Consider the following 27,783-nt stretch of genomic DNA (forward strand, 5'->3'; position numbering starts at 1 on the left):
AATTTGATTAAGAAAAATAAAAATATATGTTCTTTGTCTAAGATACATTTAAGGAAATATTATGTTAAAACACATGAAATTGTCATTTTTATGAGTCAAAATGATTGAATATTGGCAATTTCATGTGGTTCAACCTAATAAAACCTACAAGTGCATTGTAATATACCTTAATATACAACATATCTTGATCGAAGATTTTGCTCATTTGGATAATTTTTTCTCCCTGTTTTTTGTTATCAACAATTGTTTGTAACAAGATATCTACTTTTCTCAAATAAATTTAATTTTACCAGGGACCAGAAACACTTGGTGTGGACATTTTAGGAAGAGATTATCAGACTCAGAAGAAAGGTCTTAATAGTAATGAAGAGATAACAGAGTATGAACTCACAGCCCAAGGTTGATGAACTGGCCTCACCTCTTACGTTTTTAGTGCTCTCATTGGTTTCTCAGCTGATATTCTAGAATTCAGGAACTTTCCACAGCCATGCATTCACAATGTAGATCTCCCTGATTCCTGGGGGTTTGAAGTCTCAAGAAAGAGGAAGGTCAATATAAGTAATAATAATAATAATAACAGCATCTAACATTTGGTATTAACTGTGCTAGGCACTGTTCTAAGTGTCTTACATATATTAACTCATTTAACCCTCACAGCAGCACAATGAAGTAGGTAAGTATTATCATTATCCCCATTATGCAGATGGGGAAATGGAGACACAGAATAATTAACTAATTTGTACAAAAGTCACAGAGTGAGTAAATGCCTACACTGTATTAGTCCATTTTGTGTTGCTGTAACAGAGTTACCTGAGACTGGGTAATTAATAAAGAACAAAGGTTTATTTGGCTTATGATTTTGGGACAGCTGCAGCTGGCATGGGCCTCAGGCTGTTTCTACTCATGGTGGAAAGCGGCAGGCAGCCAGTGGGTACAAGCAGGTCACATGGCAAGAGTGAGCAAGAGAGCAAGAGGGGAGGTGCCAGGGTCTATTAAACAACCAACTCTCGTGGGAACTAGTAAAGCAAGAATTCACTCATTAATCCTCCCATCTAGGGAGAGCATTAATCCATTCATGAGGGATCTGCCCCCATAATTCAAACAACTTCCAGCACTGTCACATTGGGGATCAAATTTCCACATGAGTTTTGGAAGGGACAACACATCCAAACTCCATCATTCCACCCCTGGTCCCCTAAACTCATGTCCCTCTCACATACAAAATACAGTCATTCCATTCCAGCAGTCCCAAAAGTCTTAGCTTGTTCCGGCACCAACTTAAAAGTCCAAAGTCTCATCTGAGACCACCAAAAGCAAAAGTCCTTCCAGCTGTGAACCTGTAAAAACAAAACCAAGTTTGTCTACTTCCAAGATACAATGGTGCAACAGACATTGGGTACTCGTTACCATTCCAAAAGGGAGGAATACGCCAAAAGAAAGGAGAAAGAGGCCCCAAACAAGTCCAAAACCCAGCAGGGCAGACATTATGCCTTAAAGCTTCAGAATAATCTTCTTTGACTCCAAATCCTGCATCCTTGGCACAATGGGGCATCTGGGCCCCCAAAGCCTCGGGCAGCCTCACTTCCACAGCTCTGCCATACACAGCCTGGTGGGCTTTGCTGGTGCCTGTGGCTTTTCCAGGCCAGTGTTGCACATTGCCAGTGGCCCTACAGTTCTGGGGTCCTGGTAGAAGCCCTGCTGCATTGGCTCTACTAGACAGTTCCCTGGTGGGGGCTCTCTGTAGAAGATCCAACCCCACTTTCCTGCTCAGTGTTGCTTTTGTAGATGACCTTTGCAGTGGTTCTGCCCCTGTGGGAGGTCTCTGCCTGGGCCCCCAGGCTTTTCCATACATCCTCTGAAATCTGGGTGGAGGCTGCCATGCCTCCACTGCTCTCATGTCCTGCTGGCTTGCAGACTTAACACGACATGGACACCACCAAGGTTTCAGGCCTCCACTCTCCAGAGCTGCTGCACAAACCACACTTGGGGCCGCTTGAGGCAGGGCTGCTCCAGTCAGAACAGCTGGGATGATTGGAGCTGGTTCCCCAGGGCAGCTGCTCCCCAGGTCTCTTCTCCTGGACATCTCAGTCCTTCTAGGCCTCAGGGTCTGTGATGGGTGGGGCACCCTTCCAGACTTCTGAAATGCCGTCAGGGCTTTTATCTCATTGTCTTGGCTATTAGCATCTGGCTCCCTCACCCCCAAGCTAATGTCTTTAGCATCCAGTTTATATGCTTCACCCTTGCATTTTTTTCCTGCTCTCTGCTTCTCTACCACATGGCCAGGCTGCAAATTTTCCAAATCTTTACACTCTGCTTCCCTTTTAAATTCTGGCTTTACATCGTGCCTTTGCCACTATAACTCAGAGAAGGCTGTTAAAAGTAACCATGCAGCTTCCTTAATGCTTTGCTGCTTGGAAATTTCTTCTGCCAAATATTCGGGTTCACAACTCTTAAGTCCCAACTTCCACAAAGTCCGAGGGCATGGACATGGTGCAGCCAAGTTCCTTGCTATGGTGTAGCGAGAGTTATCTTTTGTCCAATTCCTGGTAAGTTCCTCCTTTCTATCTGAGACCTCATCATCTGCATGGCCTTTACTGTCCACATATCTATCAGCATTCTGGTCACAAACATTTAACCAATCTCTAAAATATTCCAAACATTCTGTGATCTTTTTGTCTTCTTCTGAGTCCTCCAAACTCCTCCAACCTTTGCCTATTACCCAGTTCCAAAGCTGCATCCACATTTTCAAGTATCTGTATAGCAACACCCTAGTCCTCGTTACCAATTTTCTGTATTAGTCCATTTTGTGTTGCTATAACAGAGTTACCTGAGACTGGGTATTTTATAAAGAACAGAGGTGTATTTTGGCTTATGATTCTGGGACAGCTGCATCTGGCATGGGCCTCAGGGTTTTTCTACTCATGGTGGAAAGCGACAGGCAGCTGGTGGGTACAAGCAGGTCAAATGGCGAGAGGAAGCAAGAGAGAGAGAGAGGAGGTGTCAGGGTCTTTTAAACAACCAGCTCTTGTGGCAACTAAGAGAGCAAGAACTCACTCATTAATCCTTCCACACAGGGAGAGCATTAATCCATTTGTGAGGGATCAGCCCCCATGACTCAAACAACTTCCAGCACTGCCACATTGGGGATCAAATTTCCACATGAGGTTTGGAGGGGACAACACATACAAACTCCATCACTAAGCCAACATTTAAACCCAAGCATTTTGGCAAGAGAGTCAGTGCTTAACCAACAATGAACTGCTTCTCGATATAAAGAAGGCCAGCTATCACTGAATCAATTTTAATACATTGTGGGATTGCAAAATTAGTTGAAAACTAATTTCCTTAATGGTGCTTTCACACTTCTTTCTATTCTAATAACTACCATTCTGGACTGTGTTAAAGAAAAAATTATTCATAATACTTGTTAAAGATAGCAAGGAAGACTCCCCACAAGGGACTACTCCTGTTGGGACTTCCTGTGGTTGAGAGGAAATAGGCTCAACTATTATTCCAACAAGGATAAGTGGGGATTTATAACCAGGGAGCAGGGTGGAGGTTGGTAGGTAGAAAATTGCTAATAGGACATTAGGTTTAAAGGGGATTCTGACCAAACTAACTTGATAAGATTATTGAAGAAGGCAGGCCAGGGTGATAGACACTGGGTGGGAGATGAGGAATTCAATCAGATACCAAGGATGGGGGATTTTCAATGAATTTTCTGGTTTTCAGTTTGAACGTGTTTAGTGACAGCATTAGGTGAACCTTCCGAGTGTCTCACACAGCAGCAGGCATGAAGGTTGCCTGTATATGATCTATTATGGTAATTTCTTTGAAGTTTGTATCAAATTGTCCAGCTTCAGCTTGCATAGCTTTGGGGAAATGGCAGTATTCTCAGTGATGCCAAGTCAGGAGGACAAGAAAAAATTAAAAACATAGTTTGAAGAGTCATGGCCAAATATTGGAGGAAACTGGAAGAATTCAGAATCTGGTCCAGTTTACAGATATGTAACAAAACTTCAAAAACAATGATCAGGACTAGAATCTAAAAACAGGTGAACTATAGTTTTCCACTGGAACAAAATTTCCTTATACAGTCACCCCTCCCCCACCTTTTAATTGTTTACAAAGTAAGTCTGGTCTCATTAGATTTGGCCTGATTATTTACATAAGTGTAACAAGAATGGTAATTGACCACAGAGGCCTTTTCAAATTAGCTTTGTTGAAATTTTTCATAAGGGATCTCAGATTAAACTTGTAAAAACTACTCAAGGCTGGGAAGCCAAGCCAAGAACTCACAACCGAATTTTGCCACCTGTACAGGTGGCCGTTCACCACATGTGATACCTATAAATTTGAGTGAATTCCTCTCTTCTCAAAACCCCCAAGGTAGCCTGAGCTTTCTGGGCTTGCCAGAAAGAGACCTTCTTTACTCAATTGTAAGACTGGGAACCCTGTAAACCAGGTACTGGTACCAAGTTAGTGTCTCAAGAAGACTTTGTAAAGTTGACCCTTAGTTTCTTAAATCTGTCTGGTTATATCTAATTCTGTGCATATCATTCTCAAATATGCCAATCCAGTCAAAGCCTTGGTAATATAAACAGTGTTTCCAATTCTGTCCTGTTATAAAGAGAACAGATTCTTACTGAACTTTTGCAAACAACTGTATTGCCAGGAAAATATGAATGCTCAATAATAGTATCCTTATTTTGAAGGGATTAGGCAGGAAGACAAAATCAATGTTTCATCTTCTTTACAAAGGTATAATCTACCAAATTGCTGTAAATTATAGATAGCTGAAGAGAAAAAAAGTTTCCTTAAATCTGGAAAGCAAAACAATAAAGAACCAGCAATTTTTCAAACCAAAACTCATAAAAATCAGTTCGCTCAGTTTCATATTATTAATTCTCATTCTCCTTGATCTTGGATTAGCGGTTTTATGAGCCCACCATCTTCTAAAGACCCAATGAGAGTTCATTTGATAAGAAAATTTGGTGTTTCTGTGACACAAAACAAAAATAATAACTGGATGAGGGTATTGACAAATTTCTATGACCTTCATATAATTTCTGGAATACTTATATTAATAAAAGTATACAAATATAAAGGTTAAACATCACTTTTTATTTCACAGTGCTTTTCATGTAATTCACATATCAAATAAACCTAATTAGTATAACATCCCTCTTTTTAGAAGGTGAGAACATCTAGGATTTGATTTTGGGAAATTTTTCAAAAATGTTGAAAGGTTGAACACTTAATTAATGGTCACTGTAAAGCAATTCTTAGTAATCCATTTAACCAAAGTGACATTAAAATATTTTAAAAGACAAATACAGAAGGTTATATAGTTGTACAAAAGAAAAACCAAAAAAAATTTAAGTTTTTTTTACTGTTGAGAAAGCATGGGTTTTTTAAGTAATTAAAGATATGATAAAGCCAAGAAAACTTTTGACAGAGAGAAACCAAATTCTAGCTTTTCATCAGTACTTATTGAACTTAAAAAAAATAAATAAATAAATCTATCCAATCTTAGCAGCTTGACCATACATGAATTTTTTTTTTTCCACAAACCTTTTACAACTTTTTTACATCCATTCAGTTTCTTCTTTCTCATTCTGGAACAACCAGTCATCTTACTTTAGTACAAAATTACTCTCTCTTTTCCTTTATGAAAACACAGTCTTTATATTTTTTATATTTCCTTATTAAAAGTACATCTTACTTCCCTTGCATACTTTGCATACAAAGTTGTTTCGATTTACTCTTATTATTTCCTGTAGTTTTAATTACATATGAGTATATTGGCTTTAGTTTTTAACCATCAGTAACCTTTCTTTTGTAGAGAAAAGTAGGAAGTAGAAAATTGTGAATTGTCTGTCACATGCCAGAACTTTGTACAAACAGACTAGCAAATTTTATGAATATACTATCTCACATTTACTAAAAGGCATGTGCTTCCTCATAGTACAGTTTTTCATGTGGCAAAAGGAACATGTTTCTTAACAGCCTCAAATATCTTTAGCTTCTCTATAATGTATGAAAACAAGACGCCATAAGTCAAACTTATCTTTAGTAATTAATGTTTCAGTAGCTTATCTTACTTAGAAATTATTTAGATATTTAATGAATATCTCTTACTTAGCTTCTCTCTAAGGTTTCAAGTTACTAAAGATTTTAGAAACTATTTTTAGGCAGACGTGTAAACCATGATTATTGTTGAAAAGTTCACTCATAATCTTTTATCCCACTTACATAATTCACTTGTTCTTAACAACTGTGCTTGAATTACTCAGGAAAATTCCTTTTTTTTTTTTGTGGACTACAGCCAGAGTCACTAGACTAAGGACAGAAGCCAAGATTGGAGCCTAGTTAGAAAGCGGACTCAGAGGAGCCTGGCTAAAATATGGTCAAAGGGAGTATTTCAGTAGTTCTCTAGTTAGGATACAGATTTATAATCTTCTCCCTGTTCTAGGTCAGTCTGCATCCTGCTGCTAGACTAATATAAGTAAATCATCACTTTAAACCTGTTACTACCTTGCTCAAATCCCTTTCATGGCTCTACATATCCACTGCCAGCAAATGATGTAAACAAGCACCCACAAGGATCTGGTAGCATAGCTGAAAGCACCTCACCACAAGCACAACATTTCTTTGAAGTCTCATTTTATCTTAAAAATTCACATTTTACATCCCACTCCAAAATACATGTTTGTCTCAATATAAAAATAAGATTTTATTGAGTTATCAATGGCTGGCCAGTAAGGGGATCCAAACCCTTGACCTTGGTATTCTAACACTGCACTAAATTAAGGTTTTAAATTAGGTATCACTTAAATTACTTTACCTAACAGAAATTTGTAAATAAAATGGATGAATCAGGAAGATGCTTTATTTTTATCATGGGCCTTTCAGTGCCCTATAATATATAAATATTCCTGTTGAAGAGTGCAGGTATATGTAATAGATTTTAAGTAACTGCTTCATATTTAAGACCCTCAATTATTTTGCCCCAATCCAACCCTTCCATGTTATAACTTGCTGTTTCCCTGCATTTTAACCTTCTGATAAATCCATCCATCTATCATTATTTACCATATACCCACTGTGTACCAGGCACTGCCTTCTAAAGATGCCTTACACTGTATACCACTCATATGTCTTTGCTTTTGTTCTTTCTCCCTACTTAGAATACCTTCTCTCCTCACTTCTATCTATTAAGGTGCTAACCCTTAAAGACTAATTCAAATAGTAGCTTTTGCTGACTACCCCAGTCAGGACTCTGAATTCCTATAACGCTTACTTGATGTTTACTATATAATAGGCTTTATTTTTGATGTTTGTATGACTAGGTCTTACACACAAATTTTTTAAGTAACAGCTTAACATGCAGAGAAGCATGTAGAGTAGATTTGGGTATATAAGGTGAAACTAAACTTGTGTTGATAATTTCTTATTATGATGCTGTCTCATATCCTCAGTTTGCTACCAAATTAGTGGTCATTTAGTTGTTGTTCCCAGCAGTAAGATAACATTATAATGCTTAAACTAAATCCATTCAGTGACTCAAATTTTAAGTGAAAGCATAGTGATAGCTTACATTTTAAATGCAGAAAAACTACAATTTTTACAAATAGATATTAATAGGAGTTTCAGAACAAAAGTGTTCCATGGTTAAGATAATTTAGGAAAATATACTGGATTGAACTGGGTTCTGCAAGCAAGTATTGCTTTTCTCTGCGAGTATATTGTTCCATGAAAGACCATTTCGTAAACAGTGCTCTGCATTATTCCAGGTTATTATAAACATTTGAATTGTGTTCAATCCTATGGGTAGTTTCCCAGGGGCCATTTCTGTAGAGCACCTCTATAGGTCCCCCAGTTATACAGGTTTGGGAAAGCAGACCCACTCAGATCTCTACTGTCTTGTATAGGAGAAACACCTAAATTAGTTCTCTCCATACCTCTAATATGTGCATCTGTCAGTTAATCACAAAAGCCTGGAATTCCAATGATACTGGATTACGAATATTTTTAAAGTATCCCAGTACATTTTTACCTTCATGTTTTTGCAAACCTTTCCTGTTCCACCTGCCTGTTCTCCTCTCTTTCTTCTCATGTTTCTATTTATTAAGATCCCAGTTTTCTCTAAACACTACTTTCTTTTTGAAGCTTTTTCCAAGCTCTCCAAACTATTCCCTGTTTGTTTTTTCTCTTCCCACTTTATGTTTATTTCAATAATAGCACATTTAACATCCTCTCTTATTGATCCATACAGTTGTTGTGTACATACTCTGCACTAGACTCTGTGCTATGACCTGTAGTCCTTCCTTGCTGTGGAGGAGCTCATAGGCTAGCTGAGAAGAATATATATATATATAAACAAATTTATACTATTTCATGTGATACGTATTTATAAAAGTACACAGGACTGGTGATAATAGAATTGACATGAGAAAATGTGGACTAACATGTCTGAATGTGAATTGGCTTACACACTAGTTTAAGTCTAAAGTAGAATGTTGTAGTTGTTATTGTACCTAACTTTCTCTTCCACTAGTTTGTAAGTGCCTTAAGGATCTGGCCTGTGTGTTATTCATTTTTTCTATTTAGGTACATAAATTACACTCAATAAATGTTTCTTAAATTAATTTCTAGGAGGTACTCATTTTTATGAAATTTGATCTCATAGTCTACAATTTAATATATTATGTCTGCATTTCAGACTTCTATTTTTTTCCTGGTTAAAGATGTAATAGTAGGGAAGGAGACAACACGCAAAGCTTACGTAGCTGGATTAGTATTTGACTCTCTCAGTAGTACTTTGGAAACTGTAGACTTATTTCATGGGTTCTGTTTGTGCAAAAAATATTTACGAAGTTGCTTTTGTTCCAAATTATTTTGAATATACACGTTAAGTAAATGAAACTAAGTTTACTGGGTCAAATTTATGTATCCTTTTGGGTCAAAACAACAAAGGATCTTATATGTTGCAAAAGCTAATTGTGAAGGCAATTACAAAAGAGAAATTCCAAAAATATTTTTAACAATTCTAGCATTTCTAGGCTCTATTTATGGCCTCCCAATATAATAATTTTGAAAGCCAAAACTGATTAAAAGTATATTTATTAAAATACCAGTCTCTTCATAGTCCCAGTTTATAATTTTGGTTTATTAAGAAAAGTTGTTGGTTTTATTGGACTGGAATTTAAACGTTTTATTATGTTTCTTGACTAATGATTAGTCTAATACTGTTTTGAATTGGCATTAAACTTTTACCAGAGATGCTAATATTGTAAATTGTTTTTAATTAGAGAATAGTATTCTTGTTTCATTATTTTATTTACTTAAAATATGTCATTATAAGGGTTGGCCAGTTAGCTCACTTGGGAGAGTGTGGTGCTGATAACACCAAGGTCAGGTGATCGGGTCCCCATACCAGCCAGCCACCAAAAAATAAATTTTTTTAAAAATGCCATTATAGCTCGATTTTTAAATATTTATTGTATGTTTTTCATCATGAGAAAATACGTTCATGTTTACAATGATTTTCACATTATGTTCATTGTTGCTATCAGGTAACAATAATGGAGGGTGAGATAAAAAATCAGCGTTATTACCTGACTATCAGATTCCTTACCTGAAGGAGCCTAATCTGGAGATAAGACCAAGGAAATATCATAAGGAGCAAAGACTAAAACATTTATTTCAACTGCACTTATTCACTTTCTGAGAAGTAAAACAGAAGTTGAGCTGAAGTTTATATTTCCTTTAGCCAGAAAGAAAAGAATTGCCAGTCAAATTAATCCCATGGACATGAAGAGATAGATTTAAGAAAACAAATACCTTTTTAAAGCATGGGAGCTCATTTGGAATATCCATTTACTTCCAATTTTCATTCTGACTTCAAAGTACTTTATTTTACAAGTTTATAAAATCAGCTTTTATATGGACTAGGCACCTTTTTAAAATTTCTGTTCAGTTAGTGTTTTATTTGGAAATAAAACAATTATACTACTCTAGACTTTACTAATTAAGCCTGATAAAATTTACTTGTAAGTAATTAGTACAGAATACATATTTTCAAAAGGGTTCAAGCAGGTTTATGAAGCATAACTATCAAAGGGTAAAATAGAGAGTTGGGGGGTACTAGACTAGCCTTCTGTGTTCGATGATTAAGGAAGCCAAATGAGTTGCTGTCAGATGCATAATCTGGAATGATTTGAAAAACAATTGCACACTCATATTTTTATACAAAATATATATTCACAAATAATATCCAACATGTCCAGACTTTTAATAGTATACTTTGGTTTTTGTAAATATCGGTCATAACTGTTATACGGCATAGCTTGCTTTGTAAAGAAGTTGGATTTACGTTATTAAAAATTATGATAGTAATAGCAGTTAACATTTGCATACTGCTTTAAGTTTACCAAATTTTTAATATTTATTATCTCAGTTGATTCTAGAAACATTAGAGATAATACCTATAAGGTAGGTAGAAGTTAAGACTCCTTTGGTTGCAGAGAATATTCTCCCCACCCCAACCTCCCCCATCTACACACACACACACACACACACACACACACACACACACACACACGCACACAGTCAAAGGCCAAAAAGGGAAATGTTGGTTTGCAGGATGGAATGTTGTTCAGATAGGCTAATTTGGAACTCGCAACTCTTCTTCTCTGAATTGGCTCCATTGTCAGCTCCATACTTGTTGGCCCCGACAGTTTTGAGTGTCACTGGCCCTGATTTGGTTAAGTGCCCATCCCTGGACCCATTACTGTAGACCGGGAGGAGGATATGCTGATTAGCTTTGTCAGTTAGGCTCACATCTAGAGATGGGATGAGTTGTCCAAAGGTAAATCCATATATAGGTACCAGAAGTAGCAGGAGAGAACGGTGGGTTGGCTAACAACAAATGTCCACTCCAACAGGTATTATCTCCACTTTACAGATGAGATAGTGGGTACTCAGAGAGGCTAAATGACCTACCCAAACTTAGGTCTTCTGATTACAAATCTTGCTTGAGGCTGCCTTAAAGGAAAAGGGAAGCAGCAATGGATAAGAAAAAAGAGGTGTTTCCAGGTATGATATGTATTTCTCGTCTATTTTCAAGTGAAATAAAATGTCCCAAGGTCTGCGTTTGGGGATGGGAAGAGGTGTAGTGGATATGATCCTTACATTTCAAAGTAGGAATAATCCTCACAATCTAAAGTAGGCATGATCCTTAGAATTTAAAGTTAGAAATTTGGGAATACTAAGTAAAAATAGCTTACATTTACTAACCTCTCACGATGTCTCAGGTTTTGTGCTAAATACTGTTCATGTATCATTTAACACTCACAACATCCCTATAAAATGAGGATTTTACAGATAAGGAAGCTTAAACAAAAAGATGTTTAGTATCTTGTCCATGATTATATAACTAGAAAGGGGCAGAGCTAGAATTTGAACCCAGGAAGTCCGGAACCCATGCTCTCACACACGATAGTGCCTGTTGTTGTTTATCCTTGGTAACTGAAGTAGTAATGCTTAGATTTACCTTCCACGAGGTGGCTTCCAAAGCAGACGTTTGTCTGGTACAATACCTGTTTTTCAGAAATTTACTCTATAAAGTTATATAACACAGCAATTTATATGCAGCACACTTAGGAATTTATAAGTGCCTACTAAGTTTCCACAGATTATTGTTAATTTTATGCCTTTGTTTTGTTTTGTTATTACTTATCAAAGTTACATATTCACATTATTTTAAAAATTAAGTATCCTACAAGACTTAATATAAAAAAACAGCAGTCCCCAGCTCTGTTTCCTTCCACCATTTTCCAGTCCCCAGAAGCAATCATTTTCAATTCTTTTCGAGCTTTTTATTTTGGTATTTGTGAAAAAGAATATCTCTAAATCACATGATTATATTTCTATTTCTAGATGTTTTATCTCATACCCCATCACCATAAACACACCATCTTCTCAATATAGTTACATTATGATTTTGGTAAGTTTAATATCAGTGACATACATTATTATAACTATATTTGAACCCAGGGTTCACTTACTTCAAAAATAATACTCTTTGGAAGTGAATCTCTATAAGAAAAGCTGGAATGTGTGGTTTCTATATATGAGAATGCGTTAAAGGTCCCCAAACCTTGGGAAGAAGTCAAAGAAAGGTTACTATCAGAAACAGCAATCAGAAAATCACATCATTCGATTGTTAGTACATTTTCATATACCCATTTTGCTGAATACGTATAATACCCCTATGAGCTTGCTGTGCAGATTTAAGTTTTATAGTTATTGATCTCAAGCGTTTAAAACATTGTTTGCCTACATCTAAAATTGTCTTATCTCACAAGCCAATTTTCCTGGCACCCTTACCACCAACATTTCCCCCAATAAAGGAAAACTTAGTCTTGCTTGCTAATTTGAAGTTACTTGGTCATTTCTGAATTAAAACTAAATCATTTTAGGCTTTAAACTAATATTCTACCCCCTCACATTTCTCCTTCCCTTTTACTCTTCCTCAAGTTTCTGGGGGAGACTCACATATTATCAGGCATCAATGGGTGAGTATTGGTTTTCACACTTCTCTTTGCTTTCTGGCCTCTGCTGAGTTATTGCTTGACCCCTGGCCTTTTGGCACCATGTGCCAGCATCCACCTGGTGTAGTTCCTCTTGCTTGGCCTCTAGGACTTCTTACACTGGATCTACTTGTCATGGTACTTGCCATGGTTTCTAGTTGTGAGGATTGTGTACTCCTCACCCTTTTTTTAGAACCCCAGTCTCCTTTATGTCTTCCACTTCAGTCTTAGCCACTTTTCCACCCCTCTCATGGCAGAGGCTTCAGTAACTTTTCAGATGCTCTGCCACAATACATTGGAATGTTTAGGACCCAAAGATTTCTTGAGACAAATCGTCCCAGTACCTTCTTCAGCCATTGTCTTTGGTGCCCAATACTCAGATACCTCAATCACAGCCCCTCCAACGTCTTTCCTGCCTGGTGTCCAGTATCTTATTTCCTTCATATGGGAAAACATCTGTTATGTTCTCTTGCATTCTTGTGTACTCTATGTTTTTTTATGGTACAAGCTTTATATAAAAGGATGTGGTCATATACTCTTGCATCTTGTCTACCCTATGGTTTTTATCATATAAGCTTTATACAATGAAGCTCTTAATAAGACAGCTGTTTATGTACTGACATGATCAGTTGGCAAAATGTATTACATGAAGAAAGCAAGGCATAGAACGGTATATATAGCCTGCTCCATTTGTGGAAATATATATGTAGATATGGCAGTGCATTGAACATCTATGGAAGGACACATGAAACTGGTAACAGGGTTGCCTCTGGCGAAGGAAAACAGATAGCTGGGGGACAAGACTGAGAGATTTTTCACTGCCTTTTTATATCTTTCAAATTCTATGTCATGTGAATGACCTATTCAAAAATAAATATAAGATAATTATAAAGCATTTATAATTTGGCTTCTTTAGTCCTGCTAGGCTCCAGATCACCTGGTTCTCAGCCACAGACAGAAAGTAGCTCTTTTGGCAAAGCCATCTTTTGTCCCTTCTCTGCTTCCTGACCTGCCACTCTTACTTGTAGGACTTTACTGAAAGCTGCATGAAGCAGCTAACCTGCTCCAACGTTCTGAATTTTTCTCTTCCAATAGAAGGGAAAGAACTTCAGTACGCAGATGGTCTGCGTCTCAAAATATAACTGATCATAGTTAGTTATTTAAGCTAACTCTCTAGAATGAGATAAAGGGATCCTTGCTACCCTTCACCTGACCCTCATGGCCGAGCCAAGTCAATATTTTAGGGTTCTGTTACTTATAAGAATTTTTATCTGCAGGCTTATCACACTGAATAAGTATTTAATAAATTATTATGACTATAAATGCATGAATGAATAATTTCATTTGTAGGAATAAACTACCCAAGATACTTTTAATTGTGTTACTGATATTTTTTAAATCCATATTTAAAATTTCCCAGTTGTGCTATAATCAAAAAGATAGAATTACAAATGCTGACAAGAATGCGGAGAAAGGGGAATCTTTCTACACTGTTGGTGGGAATGTAAATTAGTGCAGCCATTATGGAAAACAGTAAAGAGGTACAGTGAATTGAATTATGTCCCCCCCCAAACTCCCTGAAGCTTAAATTGTGTCCCCCAAGTTTTATGTATTAGAAACTTAGGCCCCACTGTGACTGTTAAGAGGGTGGGAAATCCTACTATGATAATTGAAAGGTGGAGCCTTGAAGAGGTGATTGGACTGTAGGACCATGCAGTAGTGAATGGATTAAACATGGTTGTCAGGGGCATGGTTCTGAAGGGATTAAAAGAAGAGGCGAGTCTGCCTATTGCTCTCTCTGCTCTCTCTGCTTCCATCACCTCGCAATGTGAGACCCCTGGGTCACTGTTACCACCATCAGATGGACTTTGGACTTCTGAGCCTCAAAAACTGTAAGCAATAAATTTTGTTTTCTTTATAAATTCCCCAGTTCCAAGTATGTTGTTATAAGCAACAAAAACAGACTAATACAGAAAACTGGTAAAGAGGAATGCGGTGTTGCTTATAACAGATATTTGGAAATCTGGAAGTGGATTTGGAACTGGGTATTAGGCAAATGTTGGAGGAGTTCGGAGGACTCAGTAGAAGCCAGAGAGATGAGGGAAAGTTTGGAATGCCTTAGAGACTGGTTATGTGGTGGCAAGCAGAATGCTGATAGAAATAAGGACTGTAAAGACCATTCTAAGGAGGTCTGGGATAGAAATAAGGAGTTTATTGGAAACTAGGGCAAAGATCACCCTTGCTGTGAATGGGCAAGGAACTTGGCTGCATTGTGTCCATGCCCTAGGACTTTGTGGAAGTTGGAACTTAGGAGTTGTGAACCAGAGCATTTGGCCGAAGAAATTTCTAAGCAGCAAAGCATTAATGAAGCTGCGTGGCTACCTCTAACAGCCTACTCTGAGTTATGCCGGCAAAGGCATGACATAAAGCCAGAATTTAAAAGGGAAACAGAGTGTAAAAATTTAGAAAATTTGCAGCCTGGCCATGTGGTAGAGAAGCAGAGAGCATGCAATGATGCAGCCCAGCGAACATTAGCTAAGAAAATTAGTACAAAGGAAAGGGATTATCAAGGGAAGGGGAAAAGGGCCCTAAAGGCACTGCAGAAGCCTGTGTGGCCAGTGGTTCCATTTCAGGCCCAAAGACCTAGGGAGACAAAATGGTCTTGGGGAACAGGACTGAAGCACTCTCCAGAGGCTCACTGATCAGGACCATCTTGGGAAGCTGCTTCCAGCACCAGCACCCCAGCTGCTTTGGTTGCTCCAGCCATGGCTAAATTGGCCCCAGGTGTGGCTGGACCTGCAGCTTTGGAAGATACAACCCAGAAGCTTTGGCAGTGTCCATGTGGTGTTAAGTCTTTAGGCTCACAGAATGCCAGAGCTGTAGAGGCTTGGGAGCTTCCACCCCAATTTCAAAGGATGTATGGAAAAGTCTGGGGGACCAGGAAGAGATCTGTCACAGGGGCGGAGTCACCACAGACAACCTCCACTAGAGCAATGACGAGCAGAAATGTGGGGTCGGAGTTGCAGCAGAGAAACCCTAACCGTGCCGTGTCTAATGGAGCCATGAGAGTGGGACCGCCATCGAGAACTCAGACCTGTGGAGTTACCAGGGTGCAACACCAGCCTGTGAGAGCTAAACATCACCTGAGACCAGGAAAGCCATAGAAGTGGAGCTGCCCAAGGACTTGGGGACCCAACCCCCACACCAGTGTGCAGAGGACATTGAATATGGAGTCAAGTTACAAGATTCACCAGCTTTAAGATTCAATACATGTCCTGCTGGGTTTCAGACTTGTTTGGGACCTGTTACCCCTTTCTTTTGGCCTATTTCTCCCTTTTGGAATGAGAATATGTACCCTATGTTTGTCCCACTATTGTCTCTTGGAAGTAGATAACTTGTATTGATTTCACAGATGGGATTTTGAACTTTGGACTCTTGAGTTGAAACAAGTTAAGACTTTGGAGATGAAATGAATGCATTTGCATGTGAAAAGGACATGAGTTTTGGGGGGACAGGGGTGGAATGTACTGGACTGAATTATGTCCCCTCAAAACTCCATGAAGCTTGAATTGTGTCCCCCAAGTTCTATGTATTAGAAACTTAGGCCCCACTGTGACTGTTAAGAGGGTGGGAAATCCTACTATGATAATTGAAAGGTGGAGCCTTGAAGAGGTGATTGGACTGTAGGACCATCATGCAGTAGTGAATGGATTAAACATGGTTGTCAGGGGCATGGTTCTGAGGGGTTTAAAAGAAGAGGCGAGTCTGCCTATTGCTCTCTCTGCTCTCTCTGCTTCCATCACCTCACAATGTGAGACCCCTGGGTCACTGTTACCACCATCAGATGGACTTTGGACTTCTGAGCCTCAAAAACTGTAAGCAATAAATTTTGTTTTCTTTATAAATTCCCCAGTTCCAAGTATGTTGTTATAAGCAACAAAAACAGACTAAAACAGGAGGTTTCTTAAACAACTATGATAGAACTTCCATACAATCCAGCAATCCTACTGTTGGTTATATGCACAAAGGAATGGAAATCATTATGTTGAATGGTTACCTGCACTCCCATGTTTATTGCAACTCTGTTTACATTAGCCAAGATATGGAACCAACCTAAGTGTCTGTTGATGGACAACTGGATAAGAAAAATGTGGTATATATGCCCAATGGAATACTATTTAGCCATAAAAAAGATTGAAATTCTGCCATTCACAGCAACATGGATGAGCTTGGAGAAAATTATGTTAAGTGAAATAAGCCTGGCACAGAAAGAGAAATATTGCATGTCCTCATAAGTGGGAGCTAAAAAATAAATAAAATTTCCAAGTTGTCCAGTAATTATAACTGTTTTTTTGTTTCCCTGATCCTGGATCCAATCAAGGTTCATATATTGTATTTAGTTGTTATATCTATTTAATTTCCTTTAATCTAAAAAAAAAAAAATCCCACCCTTTGTTGTTATCCTTAGCCATAGTGTTCTCATCTACAAAAAAGAAATACTAGTACTGATATCACAGGATTGTGTGAGGATTGAAGTAGGTGATATTGCAAATTATAAAGGCTATATACAGTTTTTTTAATGTATTTTATACTACATTTAAATGAGTTATTGTTCTTCCTTTGATATTTTTCTCCATTTTAACTTAAAGCGTTTGGAATTTTGTATTTTTGTTGTTGGTGGGGGTGACGGTAAGACTTGGAACTAGGCTAATTCTTTTTGATTGGGCTGTATTAGAAAGAGTAGCTTTGAAGCTAGACTATTTGGGATCAAATCCCAGAGTCTCAATTGCTTCATTTTAAATGGGGATGTTAATGGCTACTGTGTATCATAGTTGTGATCACCATTGTATCTCCAGTACTTCACACAGTGCCTGGCATAGAGTAAGCACCCTATAAATATTGTAGAATAAATATTGAATGAAAAAGATGTTTGAAGGATTAAATGACATATAACGGATCTAGCACACTGACAGATAGTAGGTATACAAAAATTATATTACTACTTTTGTTGACAACTTTAAAATTATTAAATAAATTTCTTTGGAATGTATTATAAACATGCAAATAAAGAGTATAATTTTTCTTTAATTATTTCTGGTACTTAATCATAGTATTCTGACGGATGAAGATGCTAATACCCTGATCCTCTCTGGTTCTTTTCCAGAGACTTATTGATGTTTAGAAATGAAACAAATACCAAATAACATTATTAAATAATTTTGAAAATCAGCCTTTAAATGTGGGTGCTCATGTTATTGCTGTTACAGAGAGAAGAGGTACTCCCTTAAAGGGTCTTGTAAAGGCATAGAGCATCTGGAGATTTACTGCCTCCATTACACTGCTGGATCTCAACAACACGTTATGTTTTCATCACTTCTCTCTAGAAGGTAGGAATTGTTTTTTCTTTTCATTGGTTCTTCATAGAATTATAGTTTTCTTGGCTGTGAACTTAATTTTTATTAAATATGGAAAGCATCTGACATCTATAGATTAAGATGCCAGATGTTTCCAAATAGTTAAGATGCTCAAACACATTGCCTATAAACAATATTTCTGTTATAAAATTAAGACATGTTCACTGTGGGGAAAAAGTTAATGCAGAAAAATATAATAATCCTACCACCTTCATGTTTTGTTGTGTGCCTTTTTGAATTTATTGGTATATACGTATTATGTAGTAATGCTGATTAGAAACCATAGATATAAATGCTCTTTGGCTACCCTGCTTGTTTTACTTAACAGTATTGGTGGCATTTTTCATGTCGGTAAATAACATCCACGTCACCATTTTTAATGGTTGTATAATATTCCAGTTTAAGGATATAACATAAATCATATGTATTAGTCCGTTTTGTGTTGCTGTTAACAGAAATACTTGAGACTGGGTAATTTATGAAGAACAGAGGTTTATTTGGCTTATGATTCCAGGACAGCTGCATCTGGTATGAGCCTCAGGCTGCTTCTACTCATGGTGGAAAGCAGTTGACAGCTCGCAGGTACAAGCAGATCACATGGTGAGAGGAAGCAAGAGAGAAAGAGGAGGTGCCAGGGTCTTTTAAACAACCACCTCTCACAGGAACTAATGGAGCAAGATCTCACTCAGGACCCTCACCCCCCAGGGAGAACATTAATCCATTCATGAGGGATCTGCCCCCATGACTCAAAAAGCTTCCAACACTGTCACATTGGGAATCAGATTTCCACATGAGTTTTGGGGGGACAACACATCCAAACTCTATCATCATGTAACCAATTGTCTATTACTGAATATTTAAGATGTTTCCAATTTTTCCCTGTGGTAAACATGACTTCAGTGAACATCCTTGTACATACATCTTTGTACTCATGTCTGATGGGGTTTTTTTAATACAATTTCTAAAAGTAAGCGTTGCAGAACTTTAGTTCCTAAACACATTCTCTGATGACAGAGTTCCATGACATATAACATAAGGAAATACTATTATTCACTGTCTTACAGATGTATATACCACTGTATAGTAGAATACCAAGGTCTTGGAAATCAAACTTATTTGACTGTAGAATTCTTTCCTAAAACAACATCTGTCTTCAGAATGTTGGTAATGGGGAAGGCAGCATGGGGGCAAAGAGTATATGGGACATCTCTACAGTTTCCATTCAGTTTTGCTATGTACCTAAAACTGCTCTGAAAAATAAACTCTGTTAAAAAAGCGAAGGAAAAATTTTGAAAAGGAGAAAATTTTTTAAATGCCACTGTATAAATTTACATTTAAAATTAAATTTAGACTTACACACACACAAATTACATCTGTCAGCATCCAACTGAACACTTCAAAAATGCTAACTTATGATATATTCTTAAAAATGAAATTGGTAGATCAATGGGTTAATAAATTGATAGGCTCTCAAAATTTACATTCTCATCAACAGTGTAGGAGAGTATGAGTGCCACTTTCTCTATAGTTTTGTCAACATTTGGTGTTAATTGTTTTTGTTTTTAAATAAATCTGATATGAGAAAATCATAGGGCATTTTAATTTTCATTTATGTGATTTCTAGTGAGATGAAAATCTTCTATATTTATATTTTAATTTTAAGTTTTTTATGAATATCCCATTTATGACTCATAGCAAATTTTTCTTGAGGTCTTTGATTTTTTTTCTTAATTGAATAAAATGAGGAATCATATTAAGAATATTAAATCTATGAATCGTGTGTTGCAATTATCTTACCTTTTTTCATTTTTTATATTTTGTTTTAATGTTTTGTTTTATGTGTTTTATTTTTGCCATATAAGGTTAGCATTTGTATGAGATTAAATCTGTTATCTTCTTCATGGCTTCTGATTTTGGTATCTCTCTGTACGTTGGCTTTATTTTTCTTTTAACTGTTTATTATGGAAAGTTTCAAACATAGAGGAGTTGGGAAAATAGTAAAATGAACCCCCATGTATCTCAGTCTGGCTTCAATAATTAAGAACTCATTGCTAATCTTGTTTCATTTATACCTCCTGGATTATTTTGAAACAAATCCCAGACATTATATCATTTCATCTGTTAATATTTAAAATGGCCTCTATAAGAATTTAATTATACTAAATACTTATGACAAAAAAAGAGTTGCTTATCTCACATATATTAAAAGCAAAATGTTTAACATACACAAAAAGCCAGTTTCCTTTTTTACTGAAGTTGTGTCATATTAGAAACCAGAACTTTTTCACACCATTATATAAATTTAACTTTTCTATCCTCAAATGCTGTCCTAAATTGTGAATTGTGTTACTATACTACTATGGACTTTCCCAGGTCTTTTACATATGCCTTCTCCAGAAACATAACAGTTTCAGTGTTTTTATTTAATCATTGGATTAGTTAGAATACAAAATTTCATGTATTATATACGTGATTACTATCTGATTCGTTTTTAAGGTGTCAGTTCAAAAGAAGGCAGTACCTTCTTAGGATCTTCTGTGGGGTTTGATAGTAAATGTAATCGCTCATCATAGGGAATTAGGAAAATATTCCATAATTAATGTCAGAAAGAGTTCAAAATATTGTCAGTTGTGGTTCTTATTCAAAGAGGAAGGATACAAAAACAAAATTAGTCTGAACTAGAAATAAAACTGGCATTACACACAAAAAGCGGAGAGGGAAAAGTCTGAACCTTAGTCATATCTATGTAAAATCATGTAAGTTTTTATAGTTAAGTGAGACTTTTGGGGTAATATACTCAAATAACTTCACTTTGTAATTGAGAAAACAAAAGAGCACAGAGTTTAGCTGAAGTTTGTCCACAGTCAGACAGATGTTTTTCTACTATTCTCAGAAGACATTTGAAAAGTAAATAAAAGGTTTTAAAAACTTATCATTATTAACAGTAACGAACAGTTATTCATCATTTATCTCATTTAATCTTCACAATATCTCATTTTGGTAAGAACAATTACAATGCCCTTTATAAAGATAAGGAATCTGACTCTAACCCAGGCATTATGAGACACTTAACCTCTGCTTTTAATTGCTTTTCTTGAGAGAGGACCCTCTTTTTTTTCCCTCAGCTTTATTAATGTATAATTGAGAAATAAAAATTGTATGTATTTACAATGTACAGCATGACATTCTGATATACGTATATATTGTGAAATGATTATATCAAGCTAATAACCATATCCATCACCTCACATACTTATTTTTTTATGATGAAACAGTCTAAATCTACACTTTCAGCAATTTTTGAGTATACAATACATTGTTATTAACTATAGTCACCATGCTGTACAATAGATCCCCAGAATTTATTCATACTGTCAAATTGAAACTTTGTACCTTTTAACCACCATCTCTCTATCCCCAACCACTATCCCCCTCAGCCCCTAACAACTACCACTCTACTCTCAGCTGCTGTGAGTTCAACTATTTTAGATGCCCCACATAAGTGAGATCGTGCAGTATGTGTCTTTCTGTGCCTGGTTATTTCACTTAGCATAATGTCCTCCAGATTCATGCATGTTGTCACAAATGACAGGAATTCCTTCTTTTTTGAGGCCAAGTACTATTCCATTGTGTATATATATACCACATTTTCTTTTTCATTCACTCATCAATGGACATTTAGGTTGATTCCATATCTTGGCTGTTGTGCATAATGCTGCAATGAACATGGGAGTGCAGAAATCTCTTGGATATATCAATTTTATTTCCTTTGAATATATGTACCCAAAAGTGGATTTACTGGATCATATGATAATTCTGTTTTTCATTTTGGGGGGAGCCTCCATACTGTTTTCTATAATGGCTGTGCTCATTTACATTCTCACTAAGTGTACAAAGGTTCCCTTTTCTCCACATCCTTACAAACACTTATTTTTTGTCTTTTTGATAGTAGCCAGTCTAACAGATATGAGGTGATAACTCATTGTGGATTGAGAAAGGAGATTCTTAAATGAGATAATTAGTAAGAAATTATATTTCACTATCAACTGAAGCAGACAGAGTTACTTGAAGAATAGGGAAAGGATTGCAATGGTCAATTCTAGAAATGACACAAGAATGGAAAATTTTGGAAGGACAGATGGCAAGAAATGATATATTTTACATACTACGTAAGAAAAGTGGAAAGTCTAATTAAAGAAGTCTGTGGCATGATTTGACTAGCTTCTTCCCTGGTTTTCAGAGACCACTGCACCCCTAAAATCATTTTTGCATTTATAAAAGTTATTTTGGTTTTTCAGATAAGAACTGACTTATGAAAACTGTATTACAAAATTCTAAATTTACTCAAAACTTCTTCATTATCGCGTCTTTTCATATCTCTGTTAAGGATTTTTTATATCAGTTGCGTGTATTATGCAATGTAGTCCTTAGGCATTTTTGTTTTTAGAATGTCTTTTTTATAAATGAGTAAAGACAGCCAACACTCAAAACAGATTGACAGTGCTCTAGGTTTTAAGACTTCCTTCAGTTGGTGTCTAAAGGTACATATGAATTAAAACAAAAAATGAAGACATGAAAGCAGAAGAAAGGATGTTCAAAATTGAATTTGCAAATTTCGTTCTAAATAGCAATCACAATTTTAGCTTGAGGCTTTTCTGGGGAATCAGGAATAATGATTAAGTGAGATTATAGGCCCCAGGCAAAGCCTCAGGACATTACTGCTCCTAAACAGTCATTTATCCTCAAAAAAAATGTCCTTATTTTGTGGAGTATTGTTTGAAATACCAGAGGGAATTAAATCTGAGTTTGTCGCTTTATCCAAAGGGTCATCTCAGGAGTCCGAAGTTTTAATGGTAAGATAAATGCTTACCAAAATGAAAAGCCTTGATGTGCTTTTTATTTATTATTATTTTATGTTATTTTTACTATTTCGAGGCATACATTTTTATTTACCTGCAGAAGGAATTATAAATGAAAATTATAACCGCAAGAAAGTAATCACTACTGAAAATTGTATTTAACTATGTTGAGGGACATATTCAAGGGAGGTAAGATTTTTTTTAAAAAAAGAATATATACCATATCTCATTTTTATTAGATTTTCATGGGAAATTTATATTTGAGAGAATTCTTATTTACTGTTCCTTACTAAAAATATTATTTAAGCCTGATTTTATCATTTTATCCACATAGTTAGTGTGGATATTTTTGAAACCCCTGAAATCTAGAATTCATAGTTAATTACGTATTTTCAGTTACCAAAATCTCAGTTTCTTAACTACTTTCATGAAACTTTGTGACTTAAATTGTGTGAATGACCCCCCTTCTAAAAACACATTTATATAATAAATAATAAAAGGGAGTAATAAACTATGACATATATTTAACTCAACCAACTTATGGGATAATAATAATAATGATAAAACTGGTAATAAAAATAGTATTGTGGTATTAATCATCTAATAATATGAAGAACAACTAAGCTTTAAATAGGGTTTACTATATACCAGCCATAATTCTGACTCATATTCTAACTTATGCCATTATTATCTCCCCATTTTACAAATAAGGAAACTGAGTCAATAAAGACTAAATAAGATTAAATAGTAAGTGGTAAATCCGAGATCAGAAAACTGGATTGAAAAATGTATCCCAGTTATGGAAAGAAACCTAGAATTTTGGATAATGCTCTTCATCTGCTAACATCATTTTTCTCAACCCTTTGAAATTCATTCTCCTATTTTCTTTAATAAAGCATGAAATCTCATGATTTTTATTTCTGTTTAATTTTTAGAATAAATTAAATATCACAAAAAAAGTAAATCATAGCAATGGTACAGAGCACTGATGTTTTTAAACTACTCCTTTCTCCTGTTTCTACTTGAGTCTCACTAATTTGAAATGATATTAGTTCAGTTCATTCAGCAAATAATTATTGAGGACCTACTGTGTGTCAGATTTTATTCTAGGGGCTGTCATGTAAATTGAAAGCAAACAGTTCTGAACTGGGAGCAGGATAAGAAAAATGGATAACTTTCTGATGATGACTTTTAAGTTTTCCCAAAACTTTAAATGCAAGACGTTCAAATAAAAGAACAAAAACTCATTACAAAGCCAGGAGGATATCGCCCACAATGTTGAACTGTCTGTACTAGTCTCCCCTTCTATTAGCACAAAAAAACAATTGAATCTATTTAGATTTAAATTACTGTTAGGATTATTTCTCATTGTCATGTTAGGTATTACTTCGTATGTTTAGATTTGCAGGACTACTTTTAAAAATATTTTAATTCTTCCAAGGCACAAAGCCTATCATTCATGTAGCAGCAGCCATTTATTCTGTGTAACTTAATCGAATGCCCACTGTGGAAGAAAATCAGCTAGAGCATATAAGCCTTTATTTGAAAATGCTGGGCATGAGAAGGCTTCAGAGGTGTATCCTAATTTGGAGGAGGATGGAATGCATAGGGCTTTAATAGGAAGGTTCAGCCAAAGTTCAGCTAGTTTTGGGAAAAGCTGATCAGGGATGGTTCTTGCAAGAGGAAGGAATTGTTCTTGTGCATTTGTAGCCATTGTTTGGGCAATCTGAATTTTATCAAGAGAAGAGGAAAAGTACAGAAGGGGCTAAAACTGTGTGCAAGAAGGGCTGGGGAGGAACAACCGCTAGAGACAAGGACATGCCTGAGCCACACTGGGAAATTCTCAGTCCTTCAGGGTCTCACATCACTCCATACAAGGCATTGTGCTTTGTGCTGGGGATATAGTGATAAACAAGGTAGGCACAGTTCCTGATTTCATTGAACACAAAATTACTTATTTCACTTTCATACTACAGGATGATGGGAGAGCTTATATTAAGGGACTCCATATGGTCTGGGAGAATCAGGTAAAGCATCTCTGACAAAGGAGCATTTTAGCTGAAACCTGAGGGATGCATAAATAGGATTTTACTAGGTAAGGTGGTATTGGGGAGTAGGATAGGCAAGGGTCATGTTATGACTTTCATGGGCCCTACATACTTTTTTTCACATAGGCCCTTCCAAAATACAAAATTTAAAAATTATATTTTGCAACTATTGTTATATAAATATAAATGTGTAAACATTATGGATTAAAACATTTTCTTTGACCTAAAAGTTTTTTTTCTTATTATTTTAAAAGAAATTAAAACATTTTTTCATGGGCCCCTGTATTAGTCCGTTTGTGTTGCTTATAACAGAATACATGGAACTGGGTGATTTATAAAGAAAATGAAATTTAGGACCTGCCCATGACTCACTTGGGAGGGTGTGGTGCTAACAACACCAAGTCAAGGGTTAAGATCCACTTTCAGGTCATCTTTAAAAAAAAGAAAAGAAAATGAAACTTATTGCTTACCGTTTCTGAGGCTAGAAAGTCCAAAGTCCATCTGGTGGTGGTGACAGTGACCCAGGGGTCTCACATTGCGAGAAGGTGGAAGCAGAGAGAGCAGAGAGAAAGGCAGACTCTCCTCTTCTTTTAAAGCCCTCAGAACCATGCCCCTGACCACCATTTTTAATCCATTCACTACGGCATGGTCCTACAGTCCAATCACCTCTTCAAGGCTTCACCTTTCGATTACCGTAATAGGATTTCCCAACCTCTTAACAGTCACAGTGGGGCCTAAGTTTCTAATACATAACTTGGGGGACAAAATTCAAGCTTCAATGAGTTTTGGGGGGACATAATTCATAGTTCAATAATTCAGCCACAGCCCCTACACATGTTGTGAGCCCTAGGCACTGTACCTACTGTGCTAATGGGTAAGTTGACCTTGGGGGTGGGGGACATTGGGCCAAGAACTTTTTTGACAGAGGGAATAGCATAATTAACACAAACACACACACTCATAACCAAAGGAAGCATTATATACTCGCTCACCCCACGCTACCCCACCTCCACCTTTTCTCTCCCTGTCATTCTTCATTTAATTTTATCCTTTTTGTGGTTTCTCTGTTATAACTGTGGATAATAAACTAATATCTTTATTTTTTGTTCTATTAACTATAGATGCTTCTTTGTAATTGTCCCCTCTGTCAGAGGAGGATATTAGTGTACCCACCTGCTTTAATTCTTCTCTGTCCGTGGTTCTATCCTTAGTTCTTTCATTTTTGTATTTCTAAAATCAATGCCATTTACATCTATTTTTATAGCCATAATTAAGGATTTATATTATTATGTGAAAAGGGGCTTTGCATTTTCTATTCCCTCCATCTAGAATATAAATTCACCCAGATGACCACATTTGATCACTCCCTTTCTTAAGTTCTTGAACCAAGGTGGCAGCTACTCAGAATGGGCCTTGCCTGACCATCTTATTTTAAGTAACAACTCCTCTATCTGGGATTCTTGCTCTGCTTTCCCTGTTATGCTTTTCTTCATAATGCTTACTGTTAATACAAATTATATATTTTTTTCACTTTTTAAAATTATCATCACTCTCTCCCCCTGCCCACCCCCACACTGAAGTGTAAACCTCAAGAAGACAGGGATTATTATCTATACTAATTTGTCTGATTTTCTTAATTATTATTTTTGTCATTGTTATTATATTCTCAGTAGCTAAAGCAGTACCATATACCTAACTGGTACTAAATAAGTATTATTTTAATTAATGATTAATTATAGTGCCAAGTAGTTTTCTTTGGACATATATCCTTATTTATGCAATTTTTGAGGTTTTTTAAATTTCTAATTGCCTTTTGTTTTTCTTTTTTTCTTTTTTCTCTTTTATTATTATTTGGTCATTATACAATGTAAACATTTTTTGTGGCCCTTTACCAGTTTCTCCCAAACTCCCCCTCTCCCATCTCTGGTGTCCTTAGTTCCATTCTATCTTTTTGAGAGTTCAAGGAATTATTGTGACTGTTGTATCTTTCTTTCTTTCTTCTTTTCTTTTTTTTACTCAGTTCCCACTTATGAGTGAGGACAGGCAATATATCTCTTTCTGTGCTGGTTTATTTTAAAAACATAATTTTCTCTAAATTCATCCATGTTGCTGCAAATGGCAGAATTTCATTTCTTACCATGGCAGTATACTATTCCATTGTTTGTATACACCACATTTTCCTTGGCCAGTTGTCAATTGGTGGACATTTAGGTTGGTTCCAACTCTTGGCTATTGTAAATAGAGCTGCAATAAACATGGGAATGCAGGTATTCCTTTGATGTGATGATTTCCATTCCTTTGGGTATACACCCAGCAGCAGGATTGCTGGATCGTATGGCAGTTCTATCTGTAGTTGTCTGATGAGCCTCCGTACTGTTTTCGGTAATGGTTGTACTAATTCACAGTCCCACCAACACTGTAGGAAGGTTCCGTTCCCCCTTCTCCACATCCTTGTCAGCATTTGTTATTCTCTTTTTGATACTGGCCAGTCTAACTGATGTGAGATGATATCTCAGTGTGGTTTTGATTTGCATTTCCTTGATGCTTAGTAATGTTGAGCATTTTTTTCATGTATCTGTTGGCCATTTCTAAATCCTCCTTTAAGAAATACCTATTCAGCTCCTTTGCCCGTTTTTTAATTGGGTTACTTGTTTTTTTACTGTTAAATGGTTTGAGTTCCTTGTATGTTCTGGATATTAATCACTTGTTGGATACATAGGTTGCGAATATTATCTCCCTTTCTGTAGGTTGTCTTTTTGCTCTGGTACCTGTTTTCTTTTGCTGTAAAAAAAGCTTTTTAGTTTGATATAATCACATTTGTTTATTTTTTCTTTTGTTTCCTATGCTTTTAGGGTCTTGTTCATAA

The 27,783-nt window shown here is 36.3% G+C and overlaps 1 protein-coding gene across 2 annotated transcripts in view; it reads left to right on the top strand.

Moving 5' to 3' along the window:
- The first annotated feature begins 17,867 nt into the window (after positions 1 to 17,867).
- Positions 17,868 to 27,783, top strand: part of MBD5 (methyl-CpG binding domain protein 5) — a 130,692-nt gene continuing 120,776 nt past the window's right edge. For both annotated transcript variants that reach the window (XM_063113356.1, XM_063113363.1), the window contains exon 1: positions 17,868 to 17,983. The gene's annotated coding sequence lies outside the window, so the exon portion shown is untranslated. The remainder of the gene's footprint in view (positions 17,984 to 27,783) is intronic.

The sequence above is a fragment of the Cynocephalus volans genome, chromosome 1 (assembly GCF_027409185.1).
Source record: "Cynocephalus volans isolate mCynVol1 chromosome 1, mCynVol1.pri, whole genome shotgun sequence".
In the NCBI taxonomy this organism is placed as follows: Eukaryota; Metazoa; Chordata; class Mammalia; order Dermoptera; family Cynocephalidae; genus Cynocephalus; species Cynocephalus volans.